Here is a 12,456-nt window from a genome sequence, read left to right on the forward strand (position 1 = left end):
TTCACACAGTGGATAATCTCATCAACTATCAATATATTATAATCAGTCTACTATAGCAACACATGAACTTTTTATTAAAAACACACCTAATATCTGGAAAATACTACATTTAATCAGAAACAATGGATTCAATATTAGAATAATACTGGTCTATTTTACAATCAAAAGTTTGTCACATACCTCAATTTACAAATTTATACACAATTCAGAGACAATTCATCCACATACATTGTTATATAAATCCCATCATGAAGGGAAAATCCTCAGGAATATGAAACAAGTCAGGTTATACATTCACACACAGAACCAGCCACTGCAAGTAACCCGATCAGTGTTAATTTACTCACATTGATAATTATTAGAATTGGTGTACTAGTAGAAAAGGAGCTACTTTGGGGAAAAATGTCACCATTCTGTATCTTACAAAACTCAGTTGCTGTTTTATGTAATAATTAAAACTAAGCACTTATATAGCTTTATACAGTACACTGTTGCCTATAAGCTGGCAAAGTCAAAATCCGTTTAATATGAACGTTAGGGTTGAAAAGAATTTTTATCCTCGAGTCTAAAATTCTGATAATTTGTAGAAACAGTGGCTAGTAAGTTTACCTTTCACTTTAGTTTTGGATACCTGGGGGTATTGAATTACCAGCCTGGCAATCAACTCTTTCATTAGGATATAAAACTCCACAGAACCCTGACCTGGGATGTAGAGTTTATACAGGATTTTCTAGAGTGACAAATTCTGATGTGTTATCTTCTCATCAGAAAAATTGACAACATTAAGACTATTGATTATGAGTCATCTATTCGCTCACTAACAACAAGAGCAGAATGCAAACTACTTTGCAGAGTACAGAATGGTGCAAACATTGTTTTGCTTGAAGTAAAACTAAATAAGCAAAATTGTGGTGGTGGTGGTAGTGGTGGTATACGCTTAGAGAGCCATTCCTTTAGTGTATTGTGTTACTGCCAAATGATTAAACATTACAACTCTTATATAGTGGTCCCAAGTCTACAGATGTTAACAAATGTTTATGCAAGCAATAACCATGTGCATAGCTCCCTTAGCACTTAATAGGTCATATTTAAATGTCTACTATAAAACCACAGCAAAAAAACTTATTCCCTAGGCAGGCCCCAGCTCTTGCCTGCTACGCACCAGCAGACCAACAAGTTTTGTATTTATATTTTTCTGTTTCTCTGCAGTTTAATTCTTAAATTCTGTGCTTGTTTTTCTATTTAGGAGGTGTAATCTAACATTTTTGTAACTGTAAAAGTGTAGATTCATGCTGTCTGTAGCACAGTTGGCAATTTTTTTGAATGGCCAGCTACATAGTTCAGTATGAGTCAGCCTTCAATGGTGACATGTCAGAATGTTAGCAAGTTGCATATTTAGGTTTTCCTCTGTGCTTCTACAGTTTAATTCTTAAGTTAATCATGCTAGGATGGATAGGCTGTGTGCTTGCTGGGTGCAGATACGAGAGCAGCTGGGCGCAGTTCGTGAACAGCTGAATTCACTTCTACCTATGGTCAGCCGTCTTTATGCTGCTGCCTCAGAGTGTGGCAGTGGCATAGAAACTGGTACATTGCATGCGACACCTCAGGTGATGCTTATTCCATCCATGGACTCTGCTGCTGTAGCACCTCCTAATGTACCTGACATGGTTGATCCACCCTCACCACAGAGTGAGTGGCACATGGTAGTGCATTTGTGTGGCTTGAGGCGGAAGGTCAATATGGAATATGGCCTCGCCCATTTGCCCTGTGAGTGGACAGGTGGCCTCTTCTTCAACAACATCCGAGCTGGCACACAGGAAGAGGGGTTTGCTAGTTATCAGGAGCTCCAACGTTAGTCGTGTTATGGAGTCCCTTAGGGAAATAACATTCAGGGCCGGAAAGAAAGTTGATGTACACTTGGTATGTCTGCTGGGGGAGGGGGGGAAGGGGGGGTGGGGGGTGGTCTGAAATGTGGAGGAGGTCTTGCCTGCAGCTATCGAGTATGTAATCTCAAAGTTGTGGCTCATGTCGGCACCAATGATGCTTCTCTCTTGGGTTCTGAGGCCTTCCTCCGTTCATACAAGCGGCTGGTGAAATGGTGAAGGCTGCTGGCTACACGCGCAGGGTGCAAACAGAACTCACAATTTGCACCATTGTTTCCAGAGTTTGATTTGGAGTCGAATGGATTGTCTCAACCAAAGGCTTCGTCGACTCTGTATTATTAAGTGGAAAATTGTAGCACTCCCCTCGATAGGTTGGGGGTGCGCTGCACAATGGAAACAGCTACTCGTATAGCAAAGCACTTCTGGAGTGTACATCACTTTTTTTAGGCTAGGAGGTAGTTAGAGTACCTCAAAGATTGACATTCACCAGTCTACACACAGATCGCGAAATCAGACTGCATCCGGAGTAAAGTTTCTGAGTTTTCTCCAGGAAATCTGTTGTGCTTAAATTATTCATGGTACCTAAAGGTGGCTGAAACCTGAAGCAGAAAGCTCTGAAACATTTTGAGAGTCATGGGCTGTATATCAGAAAGACAGATTAGCATTGTGGTGTCACCGCTAGACACCACACTTGCTAGGTGGTAACTTAAATCGGCCGCGGTCCTGTAGTACATGTCGGACCCGCGTGTCGCCACTGTGTAATCGCAAACCTAGCGCCACCACATGGCAGGTCACAAGACACGGACATGACCTCGCCCCAGTTGTACGGACGACATAGCTTGCGACCAGACCTACCAAGTCTTCCTCTCATTTGCCGAGAGACTGATAGAATAGCCTTCAGCTTATTCCATAGCTACTACCTAGCAAGGCGCCATTTGTATCAGTGCTTATAGCTTACTACTATTCAAGAGATGTATTCCAACAAGAGAATAAAGTTAAGTATATTATTCCAGCTACGTACTTTTCTTCTTATTCATTAATAAGTCTCATGTTCCAGTACTTCACGCCCGTCTGCGTTAGTTTAGCGTGCACTTTCAGCCACTTCGATCTACAAGGTGTTGGCCCAGCTGCCGACACATCACATGGCGACGAGAGAAAGTGTTTTTTCTGCTTTGGACTGATTTGTTCTTTTTCCCTTTTTGTGCTCTGATTTGCTTGTGTCATGGCTTCGCCACAATCTCCAGATGTACTGTCCGAATTTTTTCGCTTGCAGAATCAGCAGACGCAGGCGTTATTGGAAGCCCTTGGACAGCTCGTCCAGGGTCAACGTGCGCTGCAAACCGATGCGGCAGCCGCCGCTTCATCGCTACCGCAGCCACACAACGCTGTCGCACCGCCATTTAGGCCCTTTGAGGCCACGTGCGAAACCTGGACTGAGTGGGCCAGCCAGTTCCAGTTTCATCTCGCAGCATACAGAATTCAAGGTAAAGAGCGGCAGCCGTTTTTGCTTTCTTGTGTCGGTGTGTCTACCTACCGTGTGATAGTGAAATTGTTTCCCCGACGCGACGTAGCAACTCTGACCTACGAGGAAATTTTGTCGGCTTTAGATGCCTATTTCAAAGAAACAGTAAATGTAGTTGCAAAACGGTATACGTTCTTTCGTACAAAACGTACGGCCGGTCAGACTAATAGGGAGTGGGTTGCAACTTTGCAAGGCCTTACTAGAGACTGCGCGTTTGCCTGTGAATGTGGCCTCCCATATTCCGATACAATGGTGCGTGATGCAATAGCACAGAACGTTTCTGATGTTCGCATACGGGAACAGATTTTGAAACTCGTAAATCCCTCCCTTCAACAAGTGATAGACATATTGGATAGGCAAGACACACTTGACTTTGCTCAGGACTCATTTGAAACTTCGCCAGCAGTGTGTCACATTAATCAGCCCGCCGGGCCCGCTGCACGGGACGCTAAGCGGCCCTCGCGCCCGTCGCAGCCTCGCTCGCAAACACGTGCGCCGCGTAAGCAAGCAACTGCAGTGAAATCATGCCCGCGGTGTGCAACTAGACATTCGCGTGAAAATTGCCCGTCACGCCAAGCTATTTGCTTTTACTGTCAAAAGAAAGGACATGTACAAAGTGTTTGCCAGAAAAGGCTTAGATCAGACAATCGCAATAATTCCAGGCCTTTTGCTTCGCGCCGGAATCGAACCCAGGACAATCAGGCTCGTGGACCTTCGCCCATGGACATTAATGTAGTTCATTCCCACCCGTCCAGTGACACTTTAGCTAACAGTGACTGTGTTCGTCCCACCCAAAGTGTGTGTCGACGTCGCAGGAAATCCCGTAAAGTCGCAAGTGCTTCTGTACCTGTATCAGTTCAATTTGCACGTGACAGTCGCTCTTGTCGTCAGCAGGACAATAAACTTTTTGTGGACTTAGACTTTGAAGGCAAAGTGATCCCATTCCAGCTCGATACCGGAGCTGCAGTTTCATTGCTCAATCACGACACGTACAAACAACTGGGCAAACCGCCATTGCGTGCCGCAAATGTTAAGTTAACTAGTTACTCAGGACAGCCGATCCCTGTGTTAGGACAGTGCAGCCTTATTGCAACATACAAGGGACAAACAAAACTTGTATCATTTTACGTTCTTCGTTCTTCTAGTGCAGTGAACTTGTTTGGCTTAGATTTGTTTCAATTGTTTAATTTGTCTATAGTAAATCAGGTCCTATCAGTGAATCAGACTGTGCCTTCCGCCAGTGTTTCTAGTCTTTGTGAAGAATTTGCAGACATTTTTGCACCGGGCCTTGGTTGCGCTAAGTACTATGCTGCACATTTGGCATTGAAAGACAACGCGCAACCGAAATTTTTCAGAGCGCGCAATGTTCCCCACGCATTGCGTGATGAGGTCGCAAGAACATTGGCCGAGTTAGAATCTCAAGGTGTAATTGAACGTGTGCAGGCTTCTCTCTGGGCCTCACCCTTAGTAATTTTGCCAAAACCTTCCGGAAAATTGAGACTTTGTGTGGACTTCAAGGCCACTGTGAATCCACAACTTGTGACTGCTACTTTTCCTTTGCCCCGCCCGGAAGATCTTTTTGACAAACTGTGCCCGGGAAAATATTTTTCAAACTTGGACCTAGCAGATGCGTACTTGCAGATACCTGTGGACGAAGACTCCCAGCGCGTCTTGGTGGTAAACACGCATCTTGGCTTGTATCGCTTCAAAAGACTGCCATTCGGGTGTGCCTCCGCCCCTGCATTGTTTCAGCAATATTTACAAACTATTTGTGCGTCGGTCCCTACTGCTGCGAACTATCTGGACGATATTGTGGTCTCAGGACAGACAGAAGCAGAACATTTGCAGAATCTCCGAACATTATTTCAGGTCTTGCGTCAGAATGGTCTTCGCTTGAGAAAGGACAAATGTGTGTTCTTTGCTCAGGACTTACCCTACCTGGGGCATGTCATAAATGCCCAAGGTATACATCCGAGTCCAGAGCACCTCCGTGCCATACAGGACTTACCTGCTCCGCAGAATTTGAAACAGCTACAGAGTGTGTTGGGTAAAATAAATTATTATCATAAATTTTTGCGCAATGCTTCTTCCATTTCAGCTCCGCTTCATCGCTTACGCCGTAAAGGTGTTCCGTTCGTCTGGACGACGGAATGCGAACGCGCCTTTCGCCAGTTGAAATCGGCGTTACTTTCAAATACTTGCCTTACGCCATTCGATCCCCAAAAACCCCTTTTGTTGATGGTAGATGCATCGGATTTCGGGATCGGTGCTGTGCTTGCGCACAAAGATGGCTCGCATGATCGCCCTATTGCCTTTGCGTCCAAATTGCTCTCATCTGCGCAAAGAAATTATTCACAGATAGAGAAAGAAGCTTTAGCTCTCGTGTTTGGTGTTACCAAGTTCCATGACTTCTTGTATGGTCGTTACTTTACCATCATCACAGACCACAAACCGTTGACATCGCTTTTTCATCCGCACAAGCCTGTCCCTCCCCGTACAGCGCAGAAATTCATTCGCTGGTCACTTTTTCTCTCGCAGTACCGCTACGATATTTTGTATCGGTCCACTGCTAAGCACGGCAACGCTGATGCGTTGTCCCGTTTGCCTGTTGCTGCGGATAACGCATTCGATTCTTCCGAACTTGCTTGCATGTTCATTGATTCAGAAACCGATGACGTGGTCGCATCGTTTCCGATTGATTTTCGTCGTGTGGCTACAGCCACAGCTGCTGATCCTGTCCTTGCTTCTGTTTTGCGTTTTGTTGCTACACAATGGCCCTTGTCAAAGTCACGGATCGAGGATCCTTTGGTTCGCCGTTTTTTTGCTCACAAGGAGAGACTTTTTGTACGACGTGGTGTTTTGTTGTTGCGTTCTGATAATGATCAATCCCGAGTCGTGGTCCCACGTTCGTTGCAGTCCTCTGTCTTAAAGCTTCTTCACCAAGGACATTGGGGTATAGTGCGTACGAAACAACTTGCTCGTCAGCACTGTACTTGGTTCGGAATCGATGCTGCGATTACGAATATGTGCTCCTCTTGCGTGGCGTGTGCCGAACACCAATCCGCACCGCCGCGTAAATTCTTTGCATGGCCGAACGCCACTTCCCCTTGGCAACGCTTGCACATCGATTTTGCTGGTCCATTCTGGAATGCTCGATGGTTGGTTGTGGTCGATGCTTTCAGTAATTTTCCTTTTGTTGTCCGGATGTCTTCCACGACGTCTTCTGCCACAATCCAAGCCTTGTCTGCTATCTTTTGCATTGAAGGTCTTCCGCAGACTCTTGTTTCCGACAATGGCCCACAATTCATGTCCGCAGAATTTCAGTCATTCTGCAAGGCCAATGGTATTCAACATCTGACGTCCGCGCCGTTTTCGCCTCAGTCAAACGGTGCCGCTGAACGATTGGTCCGGATTTTCAAGTCCCAGATGTTGAAATTGAAAGAGTCGCATTCTCGGGAGGACGCTTTGTTGCTCTTTTTGTCTTCGTATCGCTCTCAGCCCCGCGATGGTCGCTCGCCGGCTGAATTGCTCCATGGTCGATCTCATCGCACCCTGATGTCTTTGCTACATCCGCCGCATCAGGTTCCTGTGCAGCGGCAGGCCCCTGCTTTTGCTCCTGGCGACGTTGTCTATTATTGCACCTATCGCGGTTCACGGCGTTGGCTCGCAGGGCGCATTCTTCGCTGCCTCGGCCGCGCGATGTATTTGGTTTTGGGGGCCTCTGGTGAGGTGCGTCGGCATCTCAATCAGCTGCGCCTCTGTCGTCGCCTGGGTTCTGCCGCTCCCCGTCTGCTTTCAGCGACGGAGCCGTCAGGTCAGCGCCCTGGGGACCCATCTACTGGCTCGCCTCATCCCCAGGTGTTACCGACGCTGCCTTCCATTTTGCCCAATGGCGCCGCGCCGCCGCCGCAGCCGCCGCCGGCGCCGCCCGCAGTGGACGCGTCGCTGCAACCGCCTGGCGCCTCCCTGGGTCACGCGCCGCCGCTCGCTTCCCGTGACCAGCCGTCCTCCGCCATGGACATCTTGCCCGCTCCGGACCAGATGTCGTATTCGCCCGTCGGGTGCTCCGACCACATGGAGGTCGACCCTTTTTTCTCATTACGTGCGCATACACCGCATGTTGACGTGCACCCTGGACTAGGTTTGCAGGCGTTTCCTAGCTCCCCTCGGACCGAATGGCCGGGTGCGGGTGGCACAGCCTCGCCTGTTGTTAGGCTCCCCACCTCATCGCATACGTCAACATGGGGTCCTCCCCACGGCGGGCGGAAGCCTTATCTCACGACCGTTCGCCGATTTGCGGGGGAGGAATGTGGTGTCACCGCTAGACACCACACTTGCTAGGTGGTAACTTAAATCGGCCGCGGTCCTGTAGTACATGTCGGACCCGCGTGTCGCCACTGTGTAATCGCAAACCTAGCGCCACCACATGGCAGGTCACAAGACACGGACATGACCTCGCCCCAGTTGTACGGACGACATAGCTTGCGACCAGACCTACCAAGTCTTCCTCTCATTTGCCGAGAGACTGATAGAATAGCCTTCAGCTTATTCCATAGCTACTACCTAGCAAGGCGCCATTTGTATCAGTGCTTATAGCTTACTACTATTCAAGAGATGTATTCCAACAAGAGAATAAAGTTAAGTATATTATTCCAGCTACGTACTTTTCTTCTTATTCATTAATAAGTCTCATGTTCCAGTACTTCACGCCCGTCTGCGTTAGTTTAGCGTGCACTTTCAGCCACTTCGATCTACAAGGTGTTGGCCCAGCTGCCGACACATCAAGCATAGGAAGAGGATTGTTCATTGCAGTCGACAAAAACCTTCTCTCTACTGTGGTGAGTCGGAAAAACAATTCCATAACATTCGAATACAGCATTAGTAATGTGCGGCTAGACACAATCAGGTTGATTAAATATCAAAGCATAATGTCACAGAGCAATATGTAATGGAATGAACATGTACAGAATGCAGTGGGGAAGGCAAATGGTTGACTTCAGTTTAATGGGAGAATTTTTGGAAATTGTGAGTCATCTGAAAGGGAGGCAGCATTTAGGACACTAGAGCAACTCATTCTTGAGTATTGTTTGAGTGTTTGGGATCCACACAAGGTCAGATTAAAGGACGAATTTAAACGCTTTGGAGGTGGGCTGCTATATTTGAGACCAGTAGGTCCGATGAACACCCAAATATTATGAAGATGCTGAGGGAACTCAAATGGGAATCTCTGGAGGGAAAGCGACATTCTTCTCAAGAAACACTGTTGAGAAAATTTAGAGAACTGGTATTTAAAGCTGAATGCAAAACAATTCTACTGCCACCAATGTACATTTCACATAAGGACCACAAAGATAAAATAAGACAGATTAGGCCTCATACTGAGGCAAATAGACAGTTGTTTCTCCCTCACTCTGTTTGCAAGTGGAACAGGAAAGAGAATGACTATAGTTCAATTCTTTTATCTTGGCGGCTCGCGCATGCCCGCCCAGAAGCGGGAGATTGCTGCGTTGCCAGCTGCACATGACGCACACGCCAAGAGAAGCAGTGCCATAGTATAGCATAGTTCGCAAGCTTACGTTTAGGGGGGAGTGCGCAGTTCATGAAGTAAAGCCACCACGGCCGCATTAACCCTTTCGCTGCTACAGAGACGTGCTCCCCACATTCCGCGCTGTGCGCGATTTTGTCACTGCACTGCTCGCCTGTGCTGACACATGGTGTTCCGACTGCTTTGACACACTTATCATTCGATTCCACAAAAACTATTTGGCCCAAAAATTAGATTGACTGACACCTTCCCCCCATAAATGACTTAATTCTGTTTCCATGTTCAACGCAGTTATTATGCAGCATTAAATATAGTAAACCATTGCACGAAATTTTGAAGAGTTTGCAGAGGTAAAAGTCCATAGAGTATACTTTCCGTATGGTCGATTTTAGTTGCCACAATGTTGCGAATGAAATGTGGACAAGATACCTAAATTTCATATAAAATTTACTGTATAACAATATCTCATTTAATTTAAGTACCACACAGGTGTCGTATTTAATATTGAGAAATATTCCGTCTTTCGCGACTGTAACAAACGTTTTATTTAGACCGGGCATCTTTGGCTTTATTTTAAAGCACTTCAATCAATCAAAAGGAAGTAGACAAAATACATTAATCAAAACTGTGGACTTACAAAAACATTGGAACTTGAATATACCGTCTATCAGTGAAGTGCTCTGAGCTGTGTCAAATATAATTTTTGTGTGTGGCACACACAAACAGCATTTATTTGCTAGAACGCTGATCAGCCGACACAAACGTTGAATATTGTGTTACTACAGCACAAAACTACGAAAGGTGACTTGGCAATGGAGGAGACAAAATACTGTCCACTGAAGATGCTTCAAAAGAGAGAAACGCGTCTGGTCTAAATAAGTCGCTTATCACAGTTGCAGAAGAGGAATATATTTCAATACCATTGGTAAAACTACGACTGTGGAACAAAAACAAGAAAGAGAACATGAGTACCATAGCGTATGTGCCATACCTTTCATTGCTTGAAGTGCTTTAAAATAAAGACAAACGCGCCCCGTGTAAATAAAACTTTTATTACAGTCGCGAAAGACGGAATATTTCTCAATATTACATACGACGCCTATGTGGTACTTAAATTAAATGAGATATTGTTATACAGTAAATTTTATATGAAATTTAGGTATCTTGTCCACATTTCATTCTGAACATTGTGGCAACTAAAATCGACCATACGGGAAGTATACGCTATGGACTTTTACCTCTGCAAACTCTTCAAAATTTTGTGCAATGGTTTACTACATTTATTGCTGCATAATAACTGCGTTGAACATCGAAACAAAATTAAGTCATTTATAGGGGGGGGGGGGGGGGGGGGAAGGTATCAGTCAAGAAGACGTGTAAAAATCAAATTTTTGGGCCAAATAGTTTTTGTGAAATCAAATGATAAGTGTGTCAAAGAACACCGTGTGTCTGCACAAGCGAGCAGTGCAGTGATGACAAAATCGCGCACAGCGCGGAATGCGGGGAGCATGTGTCTGCAGCAGCAACAGGGTTCATGAAGAGACAATGCACTAGAAATTTCAAAAAATTGCATTCAAACGAATAAAATTCGTGAAGTAAGACACTTCGATATTGTTTTTAAATAAAGAAAATATTTAGCAACGCACAAGGTTTGAACTCTTCACCTTTCACTTACTAACCCAACACCTTAACCGTTTCGCTAACACAGCTCATCCTACGACGTAACTCCATGAGGACTCTAACAACACGTCACGCAAAATACTGACAAACACTGTTGGTACGACTATGAATTACTCACACTTCGTCGAAGTACAATAGGAAATAAACAATTACCGCTGTTCTTTATTGCGAAAAATCGGTTCGTGAGATTGATATAAACACCTTTCCTTGCTATCGCCTGAATTTGGAGTCTTATTGCTTGTTTGGTTTAATTAGTTAATAGAATATGAAGCAACTGGTACAAAGAATGCTTTTTCCAAACTTTCTATAAAAGAAAGTCTGCTATCAAGACATTGCTTTTGTTCTATTACTTTATTTATGACTGAACGTTTCTAAAACTGAAGACACTCGTCCGTGCTCTGTTCTGCAGTCGAGATCTGGCAATGTCGTTCTCTGTTCATTGGCTGACTGTGTTTTGTGACGTCAGATGCGCAGAACGAACCTAAACTCGGCCGCCAACATAAATGACGCGCACTTCAGTAGTGGTACAAGGTACCATCAACCATGCACCATACTGTGGCTTGAGGAATATGTATACTGATGTAGGGCAGCACACTTTACATCACTGCCCATGTCATTCGGTAATGGAAGCTTCCGACTACTGCGTGCTATGTCACTTAGACCCCTTCTTAAGACGCCACTAATTCAATGTGTCTCATGCAATGAGTATTTCCTACAGAATTGTAATGTTGGCTGCACCTAACAGCAATGGCAAAACATGAGGAACGATATATGTCTGGAAAGAATATCATTTTATTCAATACAAAAACCTTTCAGTACTCCTGCCATACTGGTCTTGTCTCAACCATATTATCTGATTATTCTAAATAGGTTGAAGTTGGGGAAGGGGGAAAACACTCTTACGTAAAAACAACAGCATGAAAATCTTAATTCCACATATATGCAGAAAATAAAATGCTAATGAAAAATAAAACAAGCAATTTCTGTAGCATGTAAATAGCTAAGGAGTTACTACAGAAATGAATACAACTATTAAAACAGTACTTGCAGTACAGTAGATGCTCAATGTGGTTGACACATCAGCAATTCTTCATAAAGAATCAGTAACTTATTTGAACACACCTGGCTCCCCTTGGATTTTTGTCACATAGCACGCACACTCCTGTAATGGGGGCATGTTACTGATAGTTGTGGAATACATAAATCCCTTCAAAAATGTTCCCACAGCTAGAAGACTGAAGAATTATGGTCAACTGACAGTGAGCCCATGCTACTTGACTTCCCTGACCAATCCGCCAGCATTAAATTTTTTTATTACTCTTTTTTTTTTTTTTTTTTTTTTTTTTTTTTACAAGGTATGCACACATTTCTGAGCTGAGTGGCAAAGAAGATGCTGCCTAGTGTGTACATTTCTCATAAGCTGCCCAGTGGGGCTAACTATTGTTAGTTTTTATTGGTGAGGACAGAAAGGTGCTGAGGGCTGAGGTGCGGGGGCAGCTCTGCTGTATACCTGAAAGTGTGTACGTGCTTGTGAGCAATGTATATCACAAAATGCCTAGGCAAGGTTTGCCATGTAAATATTTTCTCCAGGCACACTGTTTGCAATGGTTTACAAAAACTTTAGGAATTATCAGAGAGCATGTAGAAAACGGACTGGTGTCTCACCGTGCGTAAATTAGATTCACTGTCTTTCTGCAAGGGTAACACGGTCCAGTAGTGCGGTCCACAGGTCATTATCTAGCATTTAGCATCACTGCCTCTAGATGGTTGAGTCCCATGTTAAATTCCCAGCCAGGTCATAGATTTCCTTCACTTGGGGATTGAAT

The 12,456-nt window shown here is 44.8% G+C and overlaps 1 protein-coding gene across 1 annotated transcript in view; it reads right to left on the reverse strand.

Moving 5' to 3' along the window:
• Positions 1–12,456, reverse strand: part of LOC126249437 (nucleosome-remodeling factor subunit NURF301) — a 320,790-nt gene that overhangs the window by 119,001 nt on the left and 189,333 nt on the right. The window lies entirely within an intron of this gene.

Source organism: Schistocerca nitens, chromosome 1 (assembly GCF_023898315.1).
Source record: "Schistocerca nitens isolate TAMUIC-IGC-003100 chromosome 1, iqSchNite1.1, whole genome shotgun sequence".
NCBI lineage: Eukaryota > Metazoa > Arthropoda > Insecta > Orthoptera > Acrididae > Schistocerca > Schistocerca nitens.